The sequence below is a fragment of the Mus pahari genome, chromosome 4 (genome assembly GCF_900095145.1).
Source record: "Mus pahari chromosome 4, PAHARI_EIJ_v1.1, whole genome shotgun sequence".
NCBI classification, from domain to species: Eukaryota; Metazoa; Chordata; class Mammalia; order Rodentia; family Muridae; genus Mus; species Mus pahari.
In genome coordinates, this window is record NC_034593.1 from 65,351,140 (window position 1) to 65,376,591 (window position 25,452).

Consider the following 25,452-nt stretch of genomic DNA (forward strand, 5'->3'; position numbering starts at 1 on the left):
CTCTGAGGTAGTGTCTGTCTTTTTCCCTGAGCTAAGTTTCTTTTAAGCAGCAAAATGTTGGGTCCTGTTCATGTAGCCAGTCTGTTAGTCTATGTCTTTTTATTGGGGAATTGAGTCCATTGATATTAAGAGATATTAAGGAAAAGTAATTGTTGCTTCTCATTATTTTTTGTTGTTAGAGTTGGGATTCTGTTCCTGCGGCTGTGTTCTTTTAGATTTGTTTAAGGATTACTTTCTTGGTTTTTCTAGGGCTTAGTTTCTGTCCTTGTGTTGGTGTTTTCCCTTTATTATCCTTTGAAGGGCTGGGTTCTTGGAAAAATATTGTGTGGATTTGTTTTTGTCATGGAATACTTTGGTTTCTCCATCTATGGTAATTGAGAGTTTTGCTGGGTATAGTAGCCTGGGCTGGCATTTATATTCCCTTAGTGACTGTATAACATCTTTCCAGGATCTTCTGGCTTTCCTAGTCTCTGATGAGAAGTCTGATGTAATTCTAATAGGTCTGCCTTTATATGTTACTTGACCTTTTTCACTTACTGCTTTTAATATTCTATCTTTATTTACTGCATTTGTTGTTCTGATTACTAAGTGTCGGGAGGAATTGTTCATTGGGATCTCTTTCTTTAGGTTTGAGAAGTTTTCTTCTACAATTTTGTTGAAGATATTTGCTAGCTCTTTAGTTGAAAATCTTCATTCTCATCTACTCCTATTATCCGTAGGTTTGGTCTTCTCATTGTATCCTGGATTTCCTGGATGTTTTGAGTTAGGATCTTTTTACATTTTTCATTTTCTTTGATTGTTGTGTCCATGTTCTCTATGGAATCTTATCCATCTGAGATTCTCTCTTCCATCTCTTGTATTCTGTTGCTGATGCTCACATCTATGGTTCCTTATTTTTTCCCTAGGGTTTCTATCTCCAGAGTTGTCTCCCTTTGGGTTTTATTCATTGTTTCGACTTGCCTTTCTAGATCTTGGATGGTTTTGTTCAATTCAATCTCCTGTTTGGTTGTGTTGTCCTGTAATTCTTTAAGGGATTTTTATGTTTCCTCTTTAAGCCCTTCTACCTGTTTAGCCGTGTTCTCCTGTATTTCTTTAAGTGAGTTGTTAATTTCCTTTTTAAAATCCTCCACCAGCATCATGAGATACAATTTCAAACCGAATCTTGCTTTTCGGGTCTGTTGGGGTACCCAGGACTTGCTGTGGTGGGAGTGCTGGTTTCTGATGATGGTGCATGGTCTTGGTTTCTGTTAGTAAGTTTGCCTTTTGCTATCTGGTAATCTCTGGCATTAGTTGTTATAGCTATCTCTGGCTGGAGCTTGTTCTTCCTGTGATTTTGTTACCCTCTGTCAGCACTCCTGGAAGTCCAACTCTCTCCTGAGTTTCAGAGGCCAGAATTATCTCTGCAAGTAAGCTCTCCTCTTGTCTAGAAGCTATATTGCTTCCGCAGCCTGTGCACTCTCCTGGGCAGACTGGTCTTTGAGGGACCTGGGATACAAGATGGTGCGCTCAACTGCTCTGATGGTCAGATCCCTCCCTGGAGGCCACCTCTCCTCTGGTGAGGAAAGTACACAAAAGATATATAAAGTTTTAAGAGGATAAATTATCTAACAAAAAAAAATGGAAAAAAATGAAGAAAAACAAAACAAGAAACCAACAAACAAGCAAACAACAAAAATTCAAAACAGAATAAAAGCCAAAAACCAAACCAAACAAACAAAAAAATAAAACAACAACAAACAGTGGTTGCAAATGTAGATCAGTGACAAAGTCTCTATGTGTTTAGCAGGCACAAAGTGGTGGAGTCAGTCTCTGATAATATAAACACACACACACACACACACACACACACACACACACACACACCAGAGAGAAAGACAGACAGACAGACAGACAGACAGACAGACAGACAGAAAGACAGAAAGACAGAAAGACAGAAAAACAGAAAGACAGAAAGACAGAAAGACAGAAAGACAGAAAGACAGAAAGACAGACAGACAGAAAGACAGAGACAGAGAGAGGAGTAGAGAAGGAAAGAAAAGTGAAATGTGGAACACTATAAAATTGAAATACAAAGTGGTTGAACAAACAGTGAATTGAACACAAATAGATGTTTACTAAGCAAAATGATGCAAAAGAGGATGGAAAGTTAAATGTGGGTGTGGACCTGTTAAATTGTGAACTGAAGAATATTTGAAAATAATTATGCATGTTAAAGCAGTAAAATCAAGGTTGCAACATAATCTTAGAAGGTTTTCAGAAACAAAATTTGAGCAGGAAATCAAGGGTCCAAATATAGTATTTGAAAATGATTTGGTAAATTGAATTAATATTTATTTTGAAAAAGAGGATGCTAGGTACAAAATGAAGATTATATAAGAAAATGCTTCTATGTATAAGCAAAATATAATGCAACTGAAGTGCAGTTGTCAGAAAATATCATGAGTGCAAATTAAAGGCAACAATGACCTAAACTTCTACACTCACATAATTTTTAAGAATGAGATATTATGATAATATTAATGAAATATTCTACATTGTGTTTTAAGCCTTGCAAACTCATGTAGATGCATTAAAATGAAAATTAGTTCTTATAATCACAATAATAGTTCTTATAAAAGTAGCCATAAAATTTTAATGTAGTTAAAGTACTTAGACCTGGGATCAGTAAGAATGGCAGCAATCTTTATCTGCCATTTTGCTTGACGCTAACAATACTTTGACAACTCTCTAAAAGTTTTTATTATTAAATCAGTTTCTATTATTGATTTTTAATGGTACCATACTAAGAAAACATGATTGAGAAGATAGATACATAGGGTACTGCAAGACCCTGTGGAGTCCTGTGACCTGCAGGCTCAGAAAGAGATCTCACAGAGGCAGCCTGCCACCCACCTAAGAAGAAGCCTTGGGACTGCATAGTATATTGGCCTTCTGATGCCAAATAGGTACCACCAGCCTACTTCATCCACTTACACCTGAGGAAGCTGTGATATGCTGCACCCTATCCCTCTCCAAAAGAAATACTGTACATGCCCACACTGACTCAGAAGGTACTTGCAAACCTCTTGCTCAACCTGAGGGGACTTACACAAAGTTCGGAATATAGGTAGGTAGCATGAATCTTTTAAGGATTGCTACTAGGCTAAGAAGTTGTACCTATATGACCTGCAACCATCAGTGAAATCCTACCCTGCCAAAATCAATGTACAGATTCAATACAATCGCCATCAAATTCTAATGTAATTGTTGAGAGAAATCAAAAAATATTAAATTTCATTTGGAAACACACACACACAAAAAAAATCCAAGGATAACCAAAGCCGTCCTGCCCAATAAAATCTCTGACTCTAAGCTATGTAATAAACACACTGGCATAAAAAACAGTTACATAAATCAATGGAATATAATTAATGACCTTAGTGTATCTACCTTGCTATAAATATTGATTTTTGATGAACAGGCAAAAAATACACTAAAGAGAAATCAGTCTCTTCGATAAATAGTGCTGGTAAAAATGAATAGGTATAGGTAGAAGAGTATAATGAGATGCTTATATTTGACCTCATACAATAATGGACTTAATAGCCACAGATAAATGTGGTTTTCACTATCATGAGGGCAATGTCTCTTTAGAACTGATTGAGACTATAATAGAAAATCACAACCAGCCAAAATGCAGTCATAGCTTCGGTCCTGATGGGAACAACCACAAAACACTAAACAGCTAAGCTTCAGGAAATAGTGTGAAAAAGGGACAGGAAGATTGTAGGAACCAGAAGATGAGAGAGTTTGCTGTGAGACTATGAACTCTCACACACAATGTCTTGAACAGGGACAGCTGTAATAAGCAAAACAAAAAAAGAAAAATCAAGAGGTTTCATGTACAGGCAACTTAGGTATTCTCAGTAGGAGAAAGAACATTCTTTAGCACACCAATTGATTATCCAGTACCAAAGGAAAGCCATGCAAGCATGTAAACATGTAACATTTTACAGACTAACCTGGTTATATTTATGAATATATATGAATATATATATGCATATACATATGTGCATATAATAGCAATCAATGAATAGAGGCTATGGATCTAAAAGGAGAACAAGAAGGAATATATGGGAGGGTTTGGAAGAAAAGAGGCAAGGAAGCAATTATGTTATAATATTATAATCTCAAAAATAAAAGAAAAACTGAAAAAAACCTCAACTACCAATGAAACAAGAAGTGATGTGATATGCTGAAACTGATAAAGCAGAAAGTTAGGAAGTCACTTGAGGTATAAAGAATGACTTTCTAAACTGGGTTCCCACAGCACAAGCATTAAGCCCAACAACTCATGAATGGGACCAATGAAACTAAAAAGTTCTTGTACATTAAAAAAACACCAGAATTCCAGAGAAGAGACAGCCTACAGAATGGGGAAAGCATCTAAAGTGTACAAAGAACACTCAAACTAAAAACAAATAAAACAGCATCAGGAAAAAATTAAGTTATAGAAGCGGAGGATGGCTCAATAAATACATCTATAGCATAGACCTGGCGTTTATGGTTTAAGGAAGTGGAAATAGAAATGGTGAAAGGGTGAAAATAACAGAATGTCTAATGTGAAACAGCCTTAAATATAAAAGTCATCATGCAAGATTTGAACAATGGCAATATCAATAATCCTTCTAACATGGAATGAAATTTTTTCAGGGTATTCCACCTCTAGACAAATAATTATTGGTAATTATTATTACTAAGATTGGAAGAATTGATCTCTTTCAGAGGTGAGGCCCCAAATTACTTTCAGATAGAAACTGAACACAACTTTGTAAATTTCAAAATGTTAATAGTTGTGCTCAATTTATATCTGAAAACAGAGCCTTTTAATTGGACAAAAAGGAGGAAATGTTGTGGATAGCCCTGGTACTGCTTGTATTTTGATGTTAATTCTGCTTTTCCAGGAGGGGTTGCTTGGGATGAGGAGTAAATCATGTACTTAGGTAATTTCTTGTGAACCTTTCCTTAATGAATAAAGATTTCAAGGAACCAATCACTGGGAGTGTAGGTGGGAATTCCAGGTCAGAAAAAGGAATGGGGGTGCGGGGGACGGGGAAGAGGAGACTTGACTGGTGGATGGGAGCATAGAGGCAAAAATGTAGATAGCAGAGGCCCTTGATTCATGTTGCGGATCTGTTGGGATCTGCTACCAGAGGATTTAACTTAGAATGGATTACAAATTAGGTTGCTAGTTGCTTGCCCCCAAAGATTGAGTTGCCTATTAATTCTAAACCAAGATTATGTGGTGTTTTCCTCCATGCAGAGACACAACAGAGTTGCAGAGAGAAAGGTATGGCGACAAAGCATGGGTTTGCAAGAAACATGCCCCCCAAAGTTGTGGGAATTGTGAAGCATGGGGCTGGCATGGCAGCAAACCCCCATGGGAACTTAGCGAGCTGAGTAGAGGGATTTCTGAGCTCCAGGTCAGAGTTGGCTGAGATGAGAACTAGTGTGCCAGGCCTCCGTGCCATGTTGGCAATAGCGTGGATTGCTTCTTTGTATTTCATGCTACACTTGCCCAACACAATGAGGTCGTCCCTGAAACCACATACACAAAATTGGACTTAACTGATCATATTTACATATGTGTGTGCACGTGTGCACACATGTAACTTTACCAATTAGAATAGAAGAAGCTATCAGTTTGAAAGTGGTAGAAGATATAGATGGAGTTTATGGTATGGGACTTGGAAGAGGATAGCGGGAGAAAAAGTAAAGGGGCTAAGAAATTGAAATAATCCTTCCTCGATGGCTTTTATAGTGCTGAATGATGTTATACATTGTCTTGGAGGAAAAAAAAAACGCTAATCTCCACTAACCATGAACCCTGTGAGCTATAAAAATTCTCCTGATAAGATATGCCTGCTGCTGCAATAATGGAATAATTGGAGGGGAGTGTTGGGAAGGCAAGTGGGGAATGAAAGCTAGCACTAAGAGTCTCTAGAACATGCCATATGGAAAGCTACTGTTGAAGAAGATTTCTAAAATAAATATATACACTTATAACGAATTTCAATATAGTTCCTCTATATCAATGGACAATTTCCTAACTAGACACCACATGCCATCAAATAATAATACTGACACCAGGAATAGAATACCTCTTTTTGAGTGGTTGACCAGTGGGTTCAAGTAGTCCTACTAGTACTGCAGGCTATTGTTGCTTTTTGTCACCCTCAAGAATTTGAAATTAAGGCTCTACTGTTAAGTACATCACATATTTGAGTCATACATACAAGAAAAATCAAGAACATATGATCTGGATAATTCATCCATTTTGGCTAACTTTCATAGTGCTGGGTGATATTTTGTATGCTTCTAGAGGAGAAAAATAACCATTAAGATTTTAAATCCACAAACCCTGTTAAATATAATAACTACTGATAAGGCATGCCCACTGGGAAATTGTAGAATTCATGTACTAAGGATAACTTGATAGGATTTAAGGCCTACTCCATAAGATGAAACTCATATTTGATACTATTATATGGGCCAATAACTTATGGTTAAATAGATCATTGACCTTTAATAAAAGCTAATACTGTTATTCTACTAAATGAAAATGTTAAAACAACTACTATTGACTTATATTACACTGCTAGATTAATGCATCCTTTAAACCTTATCAGAGTAGCAGGTATTTGCAGTAGATTGTAAATAACACAGAGACCTTGGGCTGCAGAGTGCTAATAGGGTGTTTGTGTCCTAGCCTACGTTCCAAAGTTCAAGGATCATGGTGAAAGAGAGAGTAGAAAAACTGGAAGAGACAGAGGTAGAGGGTGAATTCAAGAAAACTATTTCCTAAATACAACACTGAGGATACATATATGAACGCACTGGAATTATGATAGGATGCACACAGACTCTTCAAGCTCAAACCAGAAAAAAAAAAAAAAAAAAAAAAAAAAAAAAAAAACTTACTATGTAGTAAGGATTGTGGGAATGAAGTCTTTTCCACAGCTGGGTTCTAGCAGCAATTGATACTGTCTGGGAAAAAAGATTCAGTTTTCTTTAAGGATATGACCCTTGATAATTAGACAACTCTCCAGGGCAATTTACACACCCAAGATTATTTAGCAACACAAACTGGAGTCAATGGATTTTGTTTTTTTAAGTAAGAAAGAACATGCTGTTTGATGGGCAGGGATGTGGACACTGGTCTGGGAAGAATTAGAGATGAGAACTGAATGTATGAAATTCTCGAATTAACAATAAAATTATTTTAAAAAGGAAATCCTCAATGCATATCAAGGATCTAAACAAACAAGAACAAGACAGATTCTAAATTAGCAGAAGGAAAGAAGCAGAAAACCCTGCTATAACATGCGGTTCACCCTTAACTCTTGCTCTCTTGTTATTGCCCTGAGGATGTTAATACACAGCCAGTTGAGGTCCCTGCTTTGGAAACTTCCATTTCAGACTGTTGCCACAGAGATGAGAAGCAAGCAGAACTGGAGCCTGGGCATTATTGGCAGAAACTGGCCATGTGTACTTCAGAGAAACTCATGAATAACACTTCTGGTCAGTTATATTTATAAACTATTGAGATAAGTTACATGGATATGGCAATAGAATGGATGTAAGACTAAAATAGAATATTAGGTAAATGAATCATTTTCCTCATTTATGTTTTTCATACATTCCAACAAAAGCATTTAAAGTCAGCATTACAGGTGATACTTGATCATGGTTCTTACAGTTAAATTCTGTGGTTAAGGTATGGGTAGTATCTTGGGTTTCTTGCCTACAGCCCTGTGTTACAGACTAGAAGGCCATCCTATTGCTTATCTTTCACTTACAGCACTATTCAAATGGCTTTCAACATGTTATATAAATATTAGAGAAATCTGGAAGTTTCTTGCAAGATAAATGAATATGTAAAACATGAAGAACATTTTCCTTCAAACTGTTAAATGTGCAGGGATCCCCTTCGAGTGACAGGTAGTTGTTATGAAGAGAAAAATGCAGAGTTCAAAAGAGTTTCTCATAGCTGTACTTGCCTATTGTAACTCTTCATCTGCTATAGATGGTTATCTACGTTGGAGTTTTGTCAGTACTGTTCTCCATCAGACTCAAAACTACTTGTATTCCAACTGGATACTCTCAGGACAACTTATTTGAAGAGTAGACATAAATCTTTTGTCTCAGCGAAGCACTAACATCTGGGATAACACATCCAGGAGGACACTCTTGACTTCATCAGCTATGTCTCTAAGGTGGCTTATGCTGGTTGTGACAGTCAGGAATAGAATACCAATAGTCCATGGAATATTCTGGCTCACAGGTATCAGTCACTAGACTGCAATATGTTATTCTTCTTGGTTTGAACAGGTGTTTGTAAAATTGACCATATTCTAAAATTTTAATAGTGTTTTAAAACTAATATTCTGACAAATGTCTTGATAAGATTTGTTTTAGCTTAGTAGTATGGTATCTAGTGTACTATATACTATGTTTCTCTAGGACACTCCTAATTTTCCTGGCATAGTTATTAATAACTGAACTTCCTTATAAAGAATACAGTGGTAAATTATGTAGGCCTTTATTAATAGGTATGTCTGAGTTAATGAAAAATATTATATTGAATTTCAATGAAAAAGGGAACAAATATAAATGCAAATTTTTCAATAAGAATTTTTTTATTGGATATTTTCTTTATTTGAATTTCAAATCTTATCCCCTTTCCCTGTTTTCCTCTTGGACACCACCTATCCCATCCCCCTTCCCCCTGCTTCTGTGAGGGTTTCTCCCACCCCATCTACCCACTCCTGCCTCCCCGCCCTCACATTTTCCTACACTGGGGCATCTAGTCTTCACAGGACCAAGGGCCTCTCCACCCATTTTTGCCCAGCAAGGCTACACTCTGCTACATATGCTGTTGGAGCCATGATCCCTCCATGTATACTCTTTGGTTGGTGGTTTAATTCCTGGGAGCTCGGGGGCTAGGGGGAAGGGTCTGGTTGGTTGATATTGTTGTTCGTCCTATGGCATTGCAAACCCATTCAGCTCCTTCAGACCTTTCTCTAACTCCTCCATTGGGGATCCCATGCTCAGTCCAATGGTTGGCTGCAAGCATCCACCTCTGTATTTGTCAGGCTGTGGCAGAACCTCTCAGGAGACAGCTATATCAGGCTCCTGTCAGCAAGCATTTCTTCTCATGCACAATTGTGTCTGTGTTTGGTAACTCATCCAGAGTGAGGTAAACCAATCACAAAAGAACACATATGGAATGCACTCACTGAAAAATGGATATTAGCCCAAAATCTCGGAATACCCAAGATACAATTCAAAAAACACATGAAGCTCAAGAAGAAGGAATACCAAAGTGTGGGTGCTTCAGTCCTTCAGAAAGAATTTTTAATGCCATGATATAGCTATTGTGAGGGCCCAGTCTATGTTCATGTTTCTACAGCAGCAAGGGTTTGTGTTGATGTCCTTGTCCATGTTAGCACTGAAAACCATGCAGGTATTTCTGATCTGATCTGTGCCTCAGGCCATGTTGGTTTCCATTGCCCATGCTGCCAAGGAAACAGTACTGATCTGAGTGGTCCAAGTTATGTGCTGGCTCAAAGGGCCTTATCTGGGTCCATGGTCCATGTTCATGGTGTGTGCTATAACCAATGGCCATGTGGCAGTCTATGATCCATGCTCAGCTGGATCAAGAGCAACAAACTAATTTTACTTTGACCTAGACGGCTGAGGAAGCACAGTTGAGAGAGACAAGGAAGGCTTCTGTGACAACCCCTACCTCCACTCTCCCCTCACCCTACAAAAAGTAACACGCAAAAGAGAAAGCCATCCAGGGAATTGTTTTAGAAGTGTGATATGGATACTGAAGTGTACCTGTCTACAATTGATGGCTTCTGCCAGAGGTACAGGAGGGGAAGGAATCAAACCTATTCCAGGGTTTGACCCTTTCCCTAGAAAGTTTCATCATGCTACAGTGAATGTATAGATAACACAAACTAGACTTACTTGTTTTATTTTTCTATTGTTTTGATTTTAATTTTTATTTCTTTAATTTGATGTTTACTTTTTGCAATGGGAGGTCAGAAGGGTGACTTACAGACAAGGAAGGATGGGGAAGTACCGATAATGGGGTACATGATGTGAAATTCCCAAGGAATCAACAAAGTGTTATATTGAAGATAAATTAATAAAAATAAAATAATAAAGGCATTAGTGAAACATTTATATTCACCAAACTAAAACCTATTCTTACTCTAAGCTCATTCAGCTCATTGTGTATATGGAAACATTTTAAGTATTCCTTGAAATAAACCATTTTCTTCGTTTTTAAGTGAGTTGTCTTGGTAGTACATCACTTATCAGGATGAAGCAGTTTATGGGACAGGTGTGGTTGAGGAAGGACTTATTGACACTGTAGTCAGGACTGTTATATGGGATGAACAAGAACCCTGCCTCTTGCCACTCTCCTTCATCTCACAGCACTGCAGCTGTGCTTAGCATCAGAATGCCAGATGGCACAGAGACATCAATTGATTATTGCTCAAGAACAATGTCACCTACCAGAGTGAACTACATACAAATTGACAAAGACAACGAAATGCTTGCAGGCCTGCATAAAGCAGCTCTGTAAGTAGATGAATGAATGATATTTTGGTAGAAGTATATGTTTGCAAAGTTAATTTAGGAAGCATGTTTTTCATGGTTCTCTTTATCATTTGATGGGTTTTTTTGCTTATCTATACAACTACAGATACAATATTTTTCTTTAGTACAGTCCAAAGCTTTAGTTCTGTTTTGAACTACATCCTTGACCTTTTTTGGCTGATGATCTGTTAACATTATAGACTTGTCCCAGAAAGAAAGACAGAGAAAAACAACCTAAAGAATTCTGGAATTCACAAGCTATTGGTGTAAGTTATCTGTCCACAAAGAATGTCTTTTATGAGTAAGTCTTGCTTTTATAGAAGGCATTTATTATCACATTTGGTATCATTTTCTGCAGCATATCTTGAATTGTTTTCACTCAAACCTTGGCTGTGAGCTGTGTCTGATGGCCTGAAATAGGTGCCAGTATTTGAAAGCAACGCATGCCTTGTTACTGGGCTAAACTTTGGTAAACAAGTCTTAATGCCTTTTTAAAAATATTCTTTGGAACTTCTTGAGTCTGTTAGCTTCTTTTCAAATTTATTTCAAGGCATTCTAGAATGGGAACAAAAATTCTATTTCAAAAAACATAGCATAAAGCTGCTCTTATGCAGTACATAAATTGTTCCCAAGTATTGTTTTTGATAAATAGTGCATGTTGATGTTAGGACAAATACAAAATTGCTTTGGACAGAAAATTGATCCTCTCATCCAAGCTGTTACCGAAGTGGATTGCTTGCTGCAAAGAGGGTTTTGCTTGAGAAACCCCAGCTTATTGGGAAAGGCACTTTAAAGACCCAGACTTCTGTGTTTGGTTTTATATTTTATCTCTGATCATGTATATTTATTATTATAACTGACTTCATTGTCTCATATGAACTTATTTCTCTTATGGTATGAGAAGGATCATCCTTCTACTTTTCCTAATTTTCCAATTTGTTTTTTTTAAATATAAGATAATGTCTATACTCTATGAATAAAAAGTAAGCAGTATTTGTTAGGGCAGGTTCTTCAAATGGTTTACTCCTGGTCCTGGGCCAAGTTTTTGTGCGTTTTAGAACACAGCCATCCCCACTCTTGTGTGCTCTGGGCTTTCCTCAGCAGTTGGTCCTGAACTGATGTTTGCTAAGTTGCCCCTTCCTGCAGCTGATTTTACAGAGGCAGCGCTCAGTATCCCTATGTGGCTCCAAGTAGCAACGGATCACAAAGTTGTCGAATTCTACTGGTTTGTCATTCCAGCTCTGGGATCTTTGCAGGCCACAGGTTTTCTTGGTGTAAGCATTTCTTCAAAGAGGCAGCAAGGTGCTTCTGTGGCTCCTGCTTGTCTCATGCAGGCTCTGAGCTCCTTGAGGCACATTCCTTCCTTCCCTTCTCACTATAAGTCATGCTGCTATTTTTGGTCTTCTGTGGTTAGAATAAGCCTGGGAGCAAGACCTTTTCGTTATGCCTGCTCCTTTCCTACCTTGAATTTTTTCCTTTCCTTTTCTTTTTTTTTTTCCAGCTGGGGATGTAGGTCCCTTATCTGAAACCTTCACACTATCAAATTTCTATTCCATGAACTTCCAGTCCTGTCTCTACTTAAACTTTTATTTCTTAAGAAGGTCAGTGTGGAGGTACCTTACATGATATCTATACAGTATTCTTCCCAAAGTTTTTAATGTGAAAGTATCATGTAAAAAACCCAGAAACTTCCATTTTAATATTTGAAAATTACCCTGAAACTTTCAGAAAATATATAGCATTAGGATATATGTGCAAACTAAAACATTTCCATTCTAAAACTTTAAATTAATCTGTGAGTAGTTAATCTGAATTGAATTTTGATCTTCATCTAAACAATGTATACTATATAGCATAGAAAAAGATGATTGTGCCTGGATGGCTGTTGTCTTAATTGCAAAACTTTCAGAGTTTCATTCTGCCCTATTTTTTTGTCACTGGCAATTACTCTAAATTTGGCAATATAAAATTGGGGAACTACTGGTTATTCTCCCATGTAACCACAAGAGGGCACTATGACTCATAAAGAATAGACATTGCCCAAGTATTTGTGTACTTGGAATTACAAGGTACACAGTTTCCTGGGTTCTTTACCCAAAGTGTCTAATTCAGTGAGTTTGATTTTCTTTTCACCCAGCAGCTTACAATCTTGGACTACTAGTTTGACACCTGCACAGGCTCAGCTTCCTTTTAGCACTTACAAATCATGTTCCAATTTTGATTTGCACAACTGAATCTGGTTCTAGATAACCCAGGTGTCTCCATATCATGAAAGATAGCAAGACATGATGTGGAATGCATCAAGACCTCTGCAAAGTGATGTGCTGTCCACGGGTGAAGCTGTAAATTTTCTTTCAAGCCTAGAAAGTCCAGTGGTTTTTTTTGTTTGTTTTGTTTTTTGCTTTTGCTTGTTTGTTTTGTTTTGTTTTTGTTTTTGTTTTTTTTCAAGACAGGGTTTCTCTGTGTAGCTCTGGCTGTCCTGGAACTCATTTCATAAATAGTTTCAGAGCACATTTGGAGAGTAAACTGTAGAACTATGTATTCTATACCTAAAATGTAGTTGGATATATTATAGAGTAAGAGTAAGAGGAAGATTTAAAGATGGTATTCTCTGTTCTTACTTCCTTTCTACTGATACATATCTCAAATAATCTCTTTCTGCTTTAAGCTCTCTCTCTCTCTCTCTCTCTCTCTCTCTCTCTCTCTCTCGTGTTTGTTTGTGTGTGTTTTCCTTTAAGGTCATAGTCTTGGGTTTTCATGACGAAAATTTATACTAGGTATGGGTAATAACTCCATGGTATGGATAGATATAAATCCCCATTAGTAACAGATCTGGCATGAACATCCACTCTGAGACATTGAATTATTTGCTATATGTATTAATCTAGGCTCACAAATATTCAGGTATTAAACAGAAGACTTACAAAAGTGGCGCAAGATAACTATCGAAGTGTCACATTGGCAATTTGAGATTGAGCACAGAACAATCTTTCAGCTTAACTGAGAATCACATCTATGGTACGCTCCCTGTGTGACCTTGTGGAAAGTGGTTTCCTTTTTCCCTTGCCAGGCCATATTGAGAAGTGTAAGCAGCATGCCTTGTGAGGCACTGTGTGTGATGCGGGGCTCAGGTGGGAGACAGTGTGCCCTGTGAATGCCAAGCACATCTGTAAATCTCTTGGACCAATGCTAACCAGGCTTATGCATGACTTTGCTTCTTTTAATGTGACCAACCTCAGTCACATTTCTTACGGCGTATATGGCCACGAGTCATTGTCTATGGTTACTGAAACTTTGTCTATGAACTACTGTGTCCTGCTGTGTTAAATCCTACCCCCTCCTTTGCTTATCCCCCCTCCCACCAAGCTGTGGTAGCTTTGACACATCAAAGTCTTTATTCTTACTATCAACCACTAACAGGTTTATTTTACCTTTTAAATATTTTTCTCGATTTCTCCAATAATGAATTTAAATTTTCTTTTTTGTTTTCTGTCACATGTAGCAGACTTTCCTTTTATTGGTTGAGCTGTAGGGGAACCTATACTGTCAGGTAGGCTACCTTGGCCTTCCAAGTATTGGGGCTGTTCAAATATGGGTAGACTTGCATCTTTAGGCTGGAACCGCATCCTGAATCAGGTCATGTTTCCATGCAGCTGTATCTAGGACAGAGAGCTAAGAAGCATTCTGTGCTGTGATTTGATGGCTTTCAATTTATGGAACCTAGCTACTTCATGATCAGAGACACACAAATTAAAACGAGCTAAATCTTTTTATGTGAAACTTCCCATCCCTCCTAAAAGGGTATAAAAATTCAGACGTGTGCTCTGTTTTGGGGAGAAGGGGCACTCTTACTGCGTGTTCATCTCCTATGTTCTATCTATGGTCCTCTGGCCTTATCCTACAACGTCTGGCTCTCATAGTTAACCCTGCAGTATGTTCTCATGTTCCTCCCCCGTCATTCTCCGGTTCTAATTAGTGTCCTTTTCATTCTTAATGAAACTCCTTTCTGGGGTATGAAGGGAAGTGCCTCCTTCCCTTTAAAGTCCGATCATATTTACTGATTAAAGCAACATGCATTGTATTGCTTCTCTCTAGTGCTCTTGGTTTCACCTCCAGGAATAGCCAAGGCTTTGAGGCCCTTTCATTCAGCTAAATATTATATAAGGGAATTATGTGGAAGCTTCCTTTGTTTCCTTTCCTAACTCAGAAAAGCAGACATGCTCCACAGCTCCAGGCAAAGGCTTTAGAGTGCAGCCTCATAGAAGCAGCTAGGAGCATCTACCCTGAGAAGAGACCTCTGGGAAAGAAAAGTAGATTATCTCATTAGGCAGATCCAATTCTTCTCATTTCCATTCGGGTAACAGGAGCTATCAAGTCTCCATGCAGAGCCAGAGGTTGTTTTGGAGGCGGAAAATAATAAATAAAGACAAATCCTTTTGATCAAGACAAGGAATCTCTTGTCTAGCTGTAGTCCTAGCATTATAGTGGGATCTGGTCAAACTCTTGTCTAAGATACCATGCTAAGAAAGTCAGCTCTCCTTTATTCTTGACTAGAAATACAGGAAAAGTTATCTCTTTAATAAGATGTTGAACTTTTCTTTCCCAGAATTACTTCTCTAGTGTAGTAGCTGACTAGGTCCCAGCCATAGTAAGTCTGGATTTGTTGTTGTGTCTTTATTTATTTATTTTTTTGAGTTATTGAGAAAAGTTTGATATCTGTTTCTTTTTTCTATCTCTATTTTGAGCACCATTTATTATTCCTCCTCTTTCCTTAAAGCTTCCCTCTCTGTCATGTGACTACTTAACTAGCACATGCCTAGGGCTTGCTCTCTGGCCAGAATATCCTACTTGGTAAATTCTAGACCAGTTAGAGCAACTATCTCAACAAAACAAAACAAAACAAAACAAAACAAAAGTAGACCCTCCTAAAGATAGTCATTTGAGATTGTTCTCTGCTATTGCCAGACTTGTTAATATCTAACACAAGTTATGCACATCCAAAAGGAAACAAGCTTTCAGTGTTAGAGAAAGCACTGGCATTTATAATCCCCCAAGATGTCTCAGAATAATCCAAGGTTTCCTAACTATGTAATTAAATTCATTGGTGAAACTGTTCTGAATGATTTTGTGTTTCCTCATAACCACTGAGCATAAAGCTCTTCATAATAGTCTTTCACAGGAAATAGTAATTAAAAAAAACTATAGGGAATGTTGTTCTTCTTATAATCTCAGTGTAACTCATCCAACTAACAATTTTTATGAACACTTAGAAAAAGTTTTTGAAGAAGATATATTTTCTTTGAAGTACCAATTGCAAACACAAAGTATATAACTCCCGAAATATACATTTATTATTAAGTTTTCTAACAAGAACTTAATAAAAGTCTGTACTAAAAAATAGAAAACAGTGTGGAATTTAAACATTCCAATTTTGTCTACTGTAAAGAGACACCATGACTAAGGCAACTCATAATGAAAAGCACTTAACTAAGGGTTGCTTACCATCTCAGTCTCGAGGCTTAGTCCATTATCATCTTGACAGGGAGCATGGTGGCATGCATGACACTGAAGAAGTAGATAAGAGTGTTAGTTCTTGAGCAACATACAGGCAGGTAGAGAAATAGACTCTGAGTCTGGTATGGGCTTCTGAAAGCAAAATCCTGCCTCCTCCTACAAGAACACACTTTTCCAATTAGGGCACACCTTCTAATCCTTCTAAGTGATTCACCAACTAGGGATTAAGCATGCAAATATCTGAGTCTGTGGGGGCAGCTTTCATTCAGAATACAGACCGCTTCCATGTTGTTGTTCTTGTTGTTGTTGCTTTTGTTGGAGGTGATGGTGTGTGCCTGTGCACCTATGTGAGTGTGTGTGTGTGTGTGTGTGTGTGTGTGTGTGTGTGTGTGTGTGTGTGTGTGTGTGTGTGTGTGTGTGTGTGTGTGTGTGTGTGTGTGTGTGTGTGTGTGTGTTTGTGTTTGTTTCAGGTTCTGTTTCTTTGTTTTTTAAGAAAGTGAAAGAAAAGACATTAGTAGTGAGGAAGGATCAGGGAGGAGTTTGGGGAAGGAAAATGAGTCATCAAAATATGTACTATAAAAGGTATATTGTTTTGTGCCTAGTGGTATATGAGACTTAAAGACATACAGAGAAAGAATAATAATAAATAATTGTGCCGAGACTGGGTTACAATCTTTAAGCTCTCCATACACTCACCAGAGAAACTCAGTGTTGCATTCAGAGTTAAGATTTATATATTTCAGTGTTAAAGCACTAGAAACATGCTCTGACCAGTGCTGCTGGCTCCAGTTATTTGTATTCATATTATGTCAAGTGATTTATCTGCCTTCCTTGGGAACTGTCACTCAACCTTCTAACTCACTAGCTCCTATTTATTTTATCTCGAAGTCCTTTACATCTCAAGTCTGATTAGCCTTGTGCCTTTGAATAGAAGCTTTTTCTTCTCAGTGGCCTATTATATCTGTGAGTATGTAACCTGTATTTCATGGAGAGTTGATGCAGCTCCACAATTCATAAATCTTGATATCAGCATTTAGTTTACACTTGAAACAATATTTTCTCCAAATAAAAAGATAAAGGTTTTTCTCCTTATAGAATAGAGAGGTTTTCAGTTGAAAAATCAAAGCATATTGAAGTATAGAAAGCTAGTTTTATTTATACCTTTAAGCATGCAGTAATTTTTGTCTTTTTATTGAAATGCATGAATTCTCACTTAATTGGTACAAACAAAATTAAATTTTCTCTGAGTTTTTTTGTTTTTTTTGTTTTGGTTTTTTTTTGTTTGTTTGTTTGTTTGTTTTGGTTTTTTGAGACAGGGTTTCTCTGTGTACCCCTGGCTGTCCTGGAACTCACTCTGTAGACCAGGCTGGCCTCAAACTCAGAAATCTGCCTGCCTCTGCCTCCCCAGTGCTGGGATTAAAGGCGTGTGCCACCACACCCGGCTTCTCTGAGTTTTTTAACTTTAAGTATTGAAAACACTAAATACTCTCTCTCTCTCTCTCTCTCTCTATATATATATATATATATATATATATATATATATATATATATATATATATATATAACCCTAGGTGACACTTTACCCTTAAACAAAGGTAGCATGACTAAATGCTAAGAAAGATTCAACACTTAAGTATCTTTCTTAACAGAAGGCTCTGTCATTCTCAGAATGTACAAGTGCTGTGTGATCATGAACATCCCATTATAAGCATCTGTGCAAAGTTTCTGTATTCATGCCATGATTTTTACATGCTGGATAATTTATCACAGTGCCATCTGCTAAAAATCTTAGTTGCCAGACTGGATGTATTTTCAGGCAAATAAATTATTTTGTGTCTTTATGCAAATGTGATTACTAATATTTGCATGACAATATTTTATAGATTACTAGCTTTTAAAAGCAAAATAATATTGCTTAGGTGGAATAACTATTGAAAACAAATATAATACCAACTGAATTTATAACTTTTAACCAAATAATGACCCAAGTATGAGTTGTTGTGGTCAGCCCATGATTTGAAAATGCATAAAAATTGATAATTGTAAATTTTCAAATGGAGAGGTTATCTTGATTGTATGTGTGAGCAGCTTTCATTATTCAGTTTAGTACCATATGATAAGAATTTTTAATAACATAATATATGGTTAGAAAGATAATACATGCATATAGATGTTTAATTTAGGTAATAATATTTAATTTTTCCAATTTAGATGCAAAGTCATTTGGCATGCACAAAAGAATATAATTCAGGTGAGCAAACATGGGAATGTAACACAGTCATATAAACATTTCTTCTTCATGGTCCTTTCATGATACATCATTAAAACTATAGTTCAGCTGGCTAGGTAGATAAGAGATCTCTGTGTGTAAAAGTGCTTATGATTCAACCTTGTGGCATGGAATGTGTATCTCTTAAAACCATGAGTGTGGTTGCAGCTGTAACTCCAGCACAGTGGAGCATGGAAACAAGGATCAGTTCAGCTTGCTGGACCCAGACTAACTGCAGAGTTAGTGACCAATTGTGGGAACAGGAGCAGAGCAATTATTTGATGATTTGATGACCTTCTCTAGCCTTCACCGGCACCTGTGTACATGCTCTCTCTCTCTCTCTGTCTCTCTCTGTCTCTCTCTGTCTCTCTCTGTCTCTCTCTGTCTCTCTCTGTCTCTCTCTGTCTCTCTCTGTCTCTCTCTGTCTCTGTCTCTGTCTCTGTCTCTGTCTCTCTCTCTCTCTCTCTCTCTCTTACACACACACATACATACATATGATAATTCACAGAAAGTCTGGCTGTAAGATTTGTGAAACCACCCACCCACCTCTTTTGCATTACGGCAAGAAAATTCGTATTTACCTTCTTTAAATTTTTCACAGTGACACAGTTAGTAGTATTAGCCAGAGTTCCCTAGAGAAAAAAATCCATTAAATACATTGTGTGTGTGAGTGTGTGTGTGTGTGTGTGTGTGTGTGTGCATGTGTAGTAACAAAGCACATGCCTAAAGTGAGAGAGGGATTCCAAGGAACTGGCTCTCTTGAGAGGAGTGAAAACTTCAAGGTCTGCGAGTTGTAGGCTCTAGGCTGGAGACCTGAGAATACTTAGAGAGGAATCTAAAGGCAGCCTGTTGGCAAAGCTCCTTCTTCTCTCAGGAGGCAAGGTATTCTTCCATTAAAGGCTTCAACTGACTGGAAAAGTCCTATTATGTTATGAGGGTAATCAATTTATATAGCCTCCAACCACTTAAATGTAGTCTCAAAAACAAGAACAACAAAATCTTCACTGAAACACTTCAAAGAAAATGTTACTAAATATCTAGACACCGTGTCCTAACTGTAGATGTTGACTCCTATTGATCTCTTATCAGTACTTGATGTCTCTGGGAATTTATATACCCTTTCCTTTCTTTTCTTTTCTTTTTTTTTCTTTCCTTTCTTATACATCACTGTGTCTAGACATTTGTAGAAACTAAATACATGCAAAAATTACATAAATAACTGACAGCTTTTTTGTGGGGGACTAAAAAAAAAAGCAAAAAACAAACAAACAAAAAAAACCTAACCAAACAAAAAAAAAACTCAGAAAAATGCTCGGTACCAATATGTCAAGTTTGCTAAATATTTTCCATCCATGGTTGACTGAATAAATACCCAGAGCCTACAGTTCTAGAGAATGACTATGCATTTCTAAAAATCTAATAAGTGCATATCTTCCCATGGAACTGGCCTGAGATGGCTATTTGATTTAAATAACCAAGTTTTAGAAAATAGTATAGTACTTGTTTAAAAGTGTGTGTATGGGTTTTGTGATACTGGTTATAAAATTAAAGTGATATAACGATAGTTCTTTTCTGAAAGCAAAAAGTGCATTAGTTTATAAATGGTAAAATAACTGCTGAAATATTGCAATATTTTGTTGAAGGATTACTTGATTAGTTTTGCTACCGAAACAGACATGCATGAACATACACCGCTACACACCCCGTGTGTTTTTGTATAAATATATATGTATACACACCCTGTGTGTTTTTGTATAAATATATATGTATACACATTTATACATATGTACATAAACACACATATATGTGTGTTTTTGAATAAATATATATGCATACATGTATACATATACACATCCACATAATACTTTTACACACCATTTCTTTGTATTTCTGCACCTCTAATACTGATTCTTTGATTTTCTTTTTCTTTCTTATCTTCTTCTTCTTCTTCTTCTTCTTCTTCTTCTTCTTCTTCTTCTTCTTCTTCTTCTTCTTCTTCTTCTTCTCCTTCTTTTTGATAAAAGTTTGTTTGGGAGCTAAATACAAACAAACCACAGCCCTCAGAATACAGATTTTTACTTATCCTAAACTCCATGTTCCAATGTGTTAATAGTTTACAAATATTTTATACAACAGAAAAAAGAAGTCAATTAACCAAAGAACATCTTAAATATATTGATACAAACATCAAGTAGGGGGTTCAGCTACAGGTCTCAGATATGATCCTACTGTCCTATCATTGAAGTTCAAATCAATTAGTCAGTTTGGCAGTGATAGTGAGTGTCTTTCCAGGAACATTGCAGTACTTATAAACATTTAGCAAATTGTATACAGGTATACACATATACATCCACATAAGGCCTCCACACACCATTTCTTTGTACTTCTGCACCTCTAAAGCTTATCAAACACTTGTTAACTGCAACACGCACTTTTGATTTTCAGCTTTGTTGTTTCTGAGAGGGTCTTGCTGCATTGCTCATGCTATACTTTAACTTGTGATCCTCCTGCCTCAGTGTCCTGAGTGTTGTGATTAAAGGTGTGAGTCACTATATTTAGATACACCATATTTAGGTACCTACGAAGTACAAATGTCTACAAATTTGTTGTATACTCTTTTCTTTTCCCAGTACTTTGGACCAATCCAGCATAGTGTGTGCTAGGCAAGAGCTAGCATTCACTGAAATGGATCCTCATATAGAACTTTCTGAATTTCCATAGCTCATCTTCTAGCCATATTCTTTAGAGTCATTCTTTAGCCATAGCTTTAGAGTATCTGTTTAGATATGAATGTATTGCATTTTCTTGAGTTCACAGCACATATAAAATTAATAAATATAATGTTTAAAGTAAGGTATGGCAAGGTATCTGTCTTTATACTTGACTAAAGTGTTTAGGATCTCAGAAGCAGTTTGAAGAAGTTTTCATATAGATTATATTTTTTGTTAATTAATTTATTTATTTACATTCCAAATATTGCTCCCTTTCTGATCCCACCTCTACAAGCTTTCTACCCCCTCTGCCCTACTCTATGTTTCTGAGAAGGTGTCCTCCTCCATCTACCCACTCCTACCTTACCCTGCTCACACCCCCCTTTCCTGGAGCATCAAGTTTCTAGAGGATTAAGCACACATCCTTTCTAACTGAGGCCAGACAAGCCAGTCCTTTGCTTCTTATGTATTGGGGGGGGGGGGGATGAGAGCGCAGACCAGCCCATGTATATGGTCTTTGGTTGGTGACTTAGCCTCTAGAAGCTTTGAAGGTTCCGGGTTAGTTGATACTGTTGTTCTTCCTATGGGTTGGAATCTGCTTCAATTCCTTCAGTATGTCCCCTAACTCTTCCATAGGGATCCCCAGGATCCTCAACCTCAGTCCAAATGGAGGCCATGTCTATTAGGTTCCATCTCCCCAATGTTGGTCATTTCAACTGAAATTATTCCCATTGAGTCCTGGGATCCTCTGGCATCCCTAGTGCCTGGGACTTACTACAGGTCACCCTCGGTGCCCCTCACCCCACAGCTGCATATTTCTACTCTTCTGGACCTCTGGGCTTTTCTCCTGTCTCCTCCCTTACCTGATCCTGCCTGCCCTTTCTCCGCCCTCTCCCATGTCAAACATCATTTCTTTGTACTTCTGCACCTCTAATGCTGAGTCTTTGATTTTCAAGTCAAGTTCAAACAAAACCGACCCACCATGTACTTTCAATTATTTTTTTGAAGGCCTGCAGCACAACCTGAATTTCAATATGGCTATGATTTATTCAGTAATTTGTAAGTTTCAATGAATCACTATTACTTTCTACAATACAATTTTAATACATTTCTTGAAACAGATTTCTGTATTCTCAGAGTCAAGAGTCGACAATTTCACAAGGTATGAGAAGACATATCTTATGGGGCAAATTGATCTTTGGCAACTTTACTAAATGAAACTTAATTCAACTTTCTGAGGATGTTTTGTTATGTTGCTGATGCCAGTTTTCCTGTGACAAGTGAATATTTGTGAACATGTCTTATTTATTTAAAAAATATTCAATCTCTTCAGTATTATATATTCTGCTATAATATCAAATTTTCAGACTGGGGAGATGGCTCTGTAAGAAAGGTTTTTCATTTTTGATTATTGCACAATCTTTAGGGCCGGAGGTGAATTCTAAGCACACGAATTAAAAGTTAGGCATGACCACCTGCACACATGGAGCTCCATCCCTGTTGATGTACATGAGGAGAATAAAGACATGACCATCTCTGAAGCTTGCTGACTGTCCAAATATCAATGGGTCAGGAGTCTGGTTTCCAGATTAGCTACTAGTCACTTGGATTCTAAGGCTGCAGTCCAGTCAGTTGGGCCTGAAATTAAATCCAGAGGCCTGACTGAGAAAAACATCTACCTTCAGGTGAACTTTGGCTTTGGGCTCAGTTTGTTTCCTGGCATCCATTGGACAGGGCACTCCAGTTCTTGGCTAGTCAGAGATATAGGTCACCCTGAGCAGCTGGAGGGATCTTAGGTTCTTCTAGGTGTTTCTCTTCTCTCATTTCTGGCTTGCCCAGGTGTCTATATGCCTAACCAGCTAGCAAGGAATTGCTCTTAAGCAAGCCATCAATCAAGGAAGAGCGTTACACTGTACGACCTAAACCTCAAAGTGCTGTCCCATCACTCAGCTATTCCAATGCTGTGATTAACACCCAGATCCAGCTATTATTTATGAACAAATGGTGAGAATTTCTTACAGAATCAAGGACCCAAGAAGGTTGGGATGTTAGCAAAGGAGTGGGAGGGTTTTTGAGTCTGGTAGCTACAGTTGGCACAAAGCTTTATTGAACACCATGAAAAATAGCAGGAGAATCTTTTTCAAGTGTGAACACCACTAGCAAATGACACTGAGGCTTAAAAATAGATCTTTCCTACTTTCAGAATTTCAGACTCAATATGATGAAAAGTTTTGATCTAGTTCTTTTTTTTTCTTGGCTCCTTGACTTCCATAGCGCACACAAGCCAGTCAGGTCCTGGATGGCATCCCTTCTCAGCTTCATCCCTGGCCACTGCTCAGTGATCACCACTGCAACTTTTTGGCAGGTGAAATGTTCAAGCTCTGCACTCCACACCTGTGCTGGAAATCTAATATACAGAGAGGGCAAATGTGGGCATCAGACCCACAGGAAAGGAAGCTGATGAGCTCAAGGCATGCAATGAAGCAGAAGTTAGAGGAGAATCAAGTAGAGTGCACAGCAAATAAGAGAGTGAAATGGGAAATAGGGAGATGGCTCCTCATTTTGTTCTTTATTCTACATACAAAACCTGGAGGATATCTTTTTCTAATTTCAAACAGCTGTAAGTTCAAAATTGTGGATGGTAAATTGATAACCTAAGGGCTGAATATTTTACGGGTCCAAATGTACAGCAATCAGTTATCTGTTCTTTTATTAGAAAGATGCAAAAGGTGTTTCTGGATGGGTAGTTAGGATGAAAACAATAGAAATACTTGTTGGAAAAGACAAAAAGTCCACTATAGCTCAAACTCTCAACTAACATTAAGGGAGCAGAAGCTGAGGTATAATTTTGAGGAAATGAGGCTAGGCCAGCCAGAGAAACTACTATAAAAGTCCTGGTTCTTCCTCCTAACTCCATGCTCTAAGAAATAAGACTCAAGGTCAGACTATATGTCAAGTACCTTGGCCATGTGTTTAGGCTCTTTTCTGACTAGGTAGTAATTTAGTAAACCCCTTTATTCTGACTGACATTCTGCCACTTGCCTCATTACCTGGCCTCATCACATCTTCCAGGGAAACTCACCCACACCTGGCTCTATCCAAGAATTCTCTCTGTCTTCTAAATGTCCCACCTTCGATTCTACACTTTCCTCCAGGATATAGGATTTTTTAATGGACAGGTAATGAATCCATACAATACAAAAGATATTTTCTCTAAGCAGGAAGGCGATTAAACTGTTACTCTGGAAAATCTCCTAGCATCCTTACTGTGTAATGAGTTGCCTATGTGTTTCAGGAGTAGAGCATGAGATAGCAGACAGGTGATAAATATCTTTGTAGTGTCTATAAGTACTAAATGAGGGCTGAGGAATTGGGTCATTATAGAGCACCTGTTTCTCTTGCAGAACACCCAGATTTAATTTCATGTACTCATAATAACATCTCACAACCATCCTTAACTTCAGTTATAGGAAGCAACAGGCACACAAGTGGCAAACATATATCTTAATGTTGGGAAAACATTAATATACATAATGAAATCTCTAGAGATACCATGAATTCCCTATGATTCAGTTGTATAGCATGTGGCTTCTCATTCATTTATCCAAGGGACTAATGAATGAAAGAGATTAATATAATGGTGGAGATTATATCTAAATTAGAAGACTGAAACTTTGAAATAACACACATGAACATCATAGAGTGGTAGGTGATACGTCTCATAGAAAACAAATCAGCAGGCTGGAGAGATGACTTGGTGAGTAACTTAGCTATGTCAGTGTGAGGAACTGAGTTCAGGGACTCAGGAGAAATTAAAGTTTCATGCAGTAGTGTAAAATTCTTGACTTGAAAAGAATAAAAGGAGACCGGAGATGGAGAAGAGTACCTAGAAACCCTCAGGCTGGCTAGGTGGGTGTAAACACCTGGGAAGAAAGGTACCCTGTCTAACAAAATGGTGGACAGTGAAACAAAACAACCATCACCGTCCTCTGACTTCTAGACTTTAGCCGTGGTAAACACACACTACTCCCTCCTCTGACGCACATACACACATAAATACAGCACATACAGACATTTTAAGAAAGAAAAAAATTCACACACTCTTGCATTTATTGCTATTCAACACTGAGGTAGTGACAAACAGACAAACAGAATGAGGATTGTGTCTGGGAACTGACAGTGACCATTGGCTAACAGCCATTAAGGAGATGGTAATCACAGCCCTTCAGGAAAAGGAGGTAGCTAGATCCTGCCAAAACTGTACTCCTCCTCCTCCTCCTCCTCCTCCTCCTCCTCCTCCTCCTC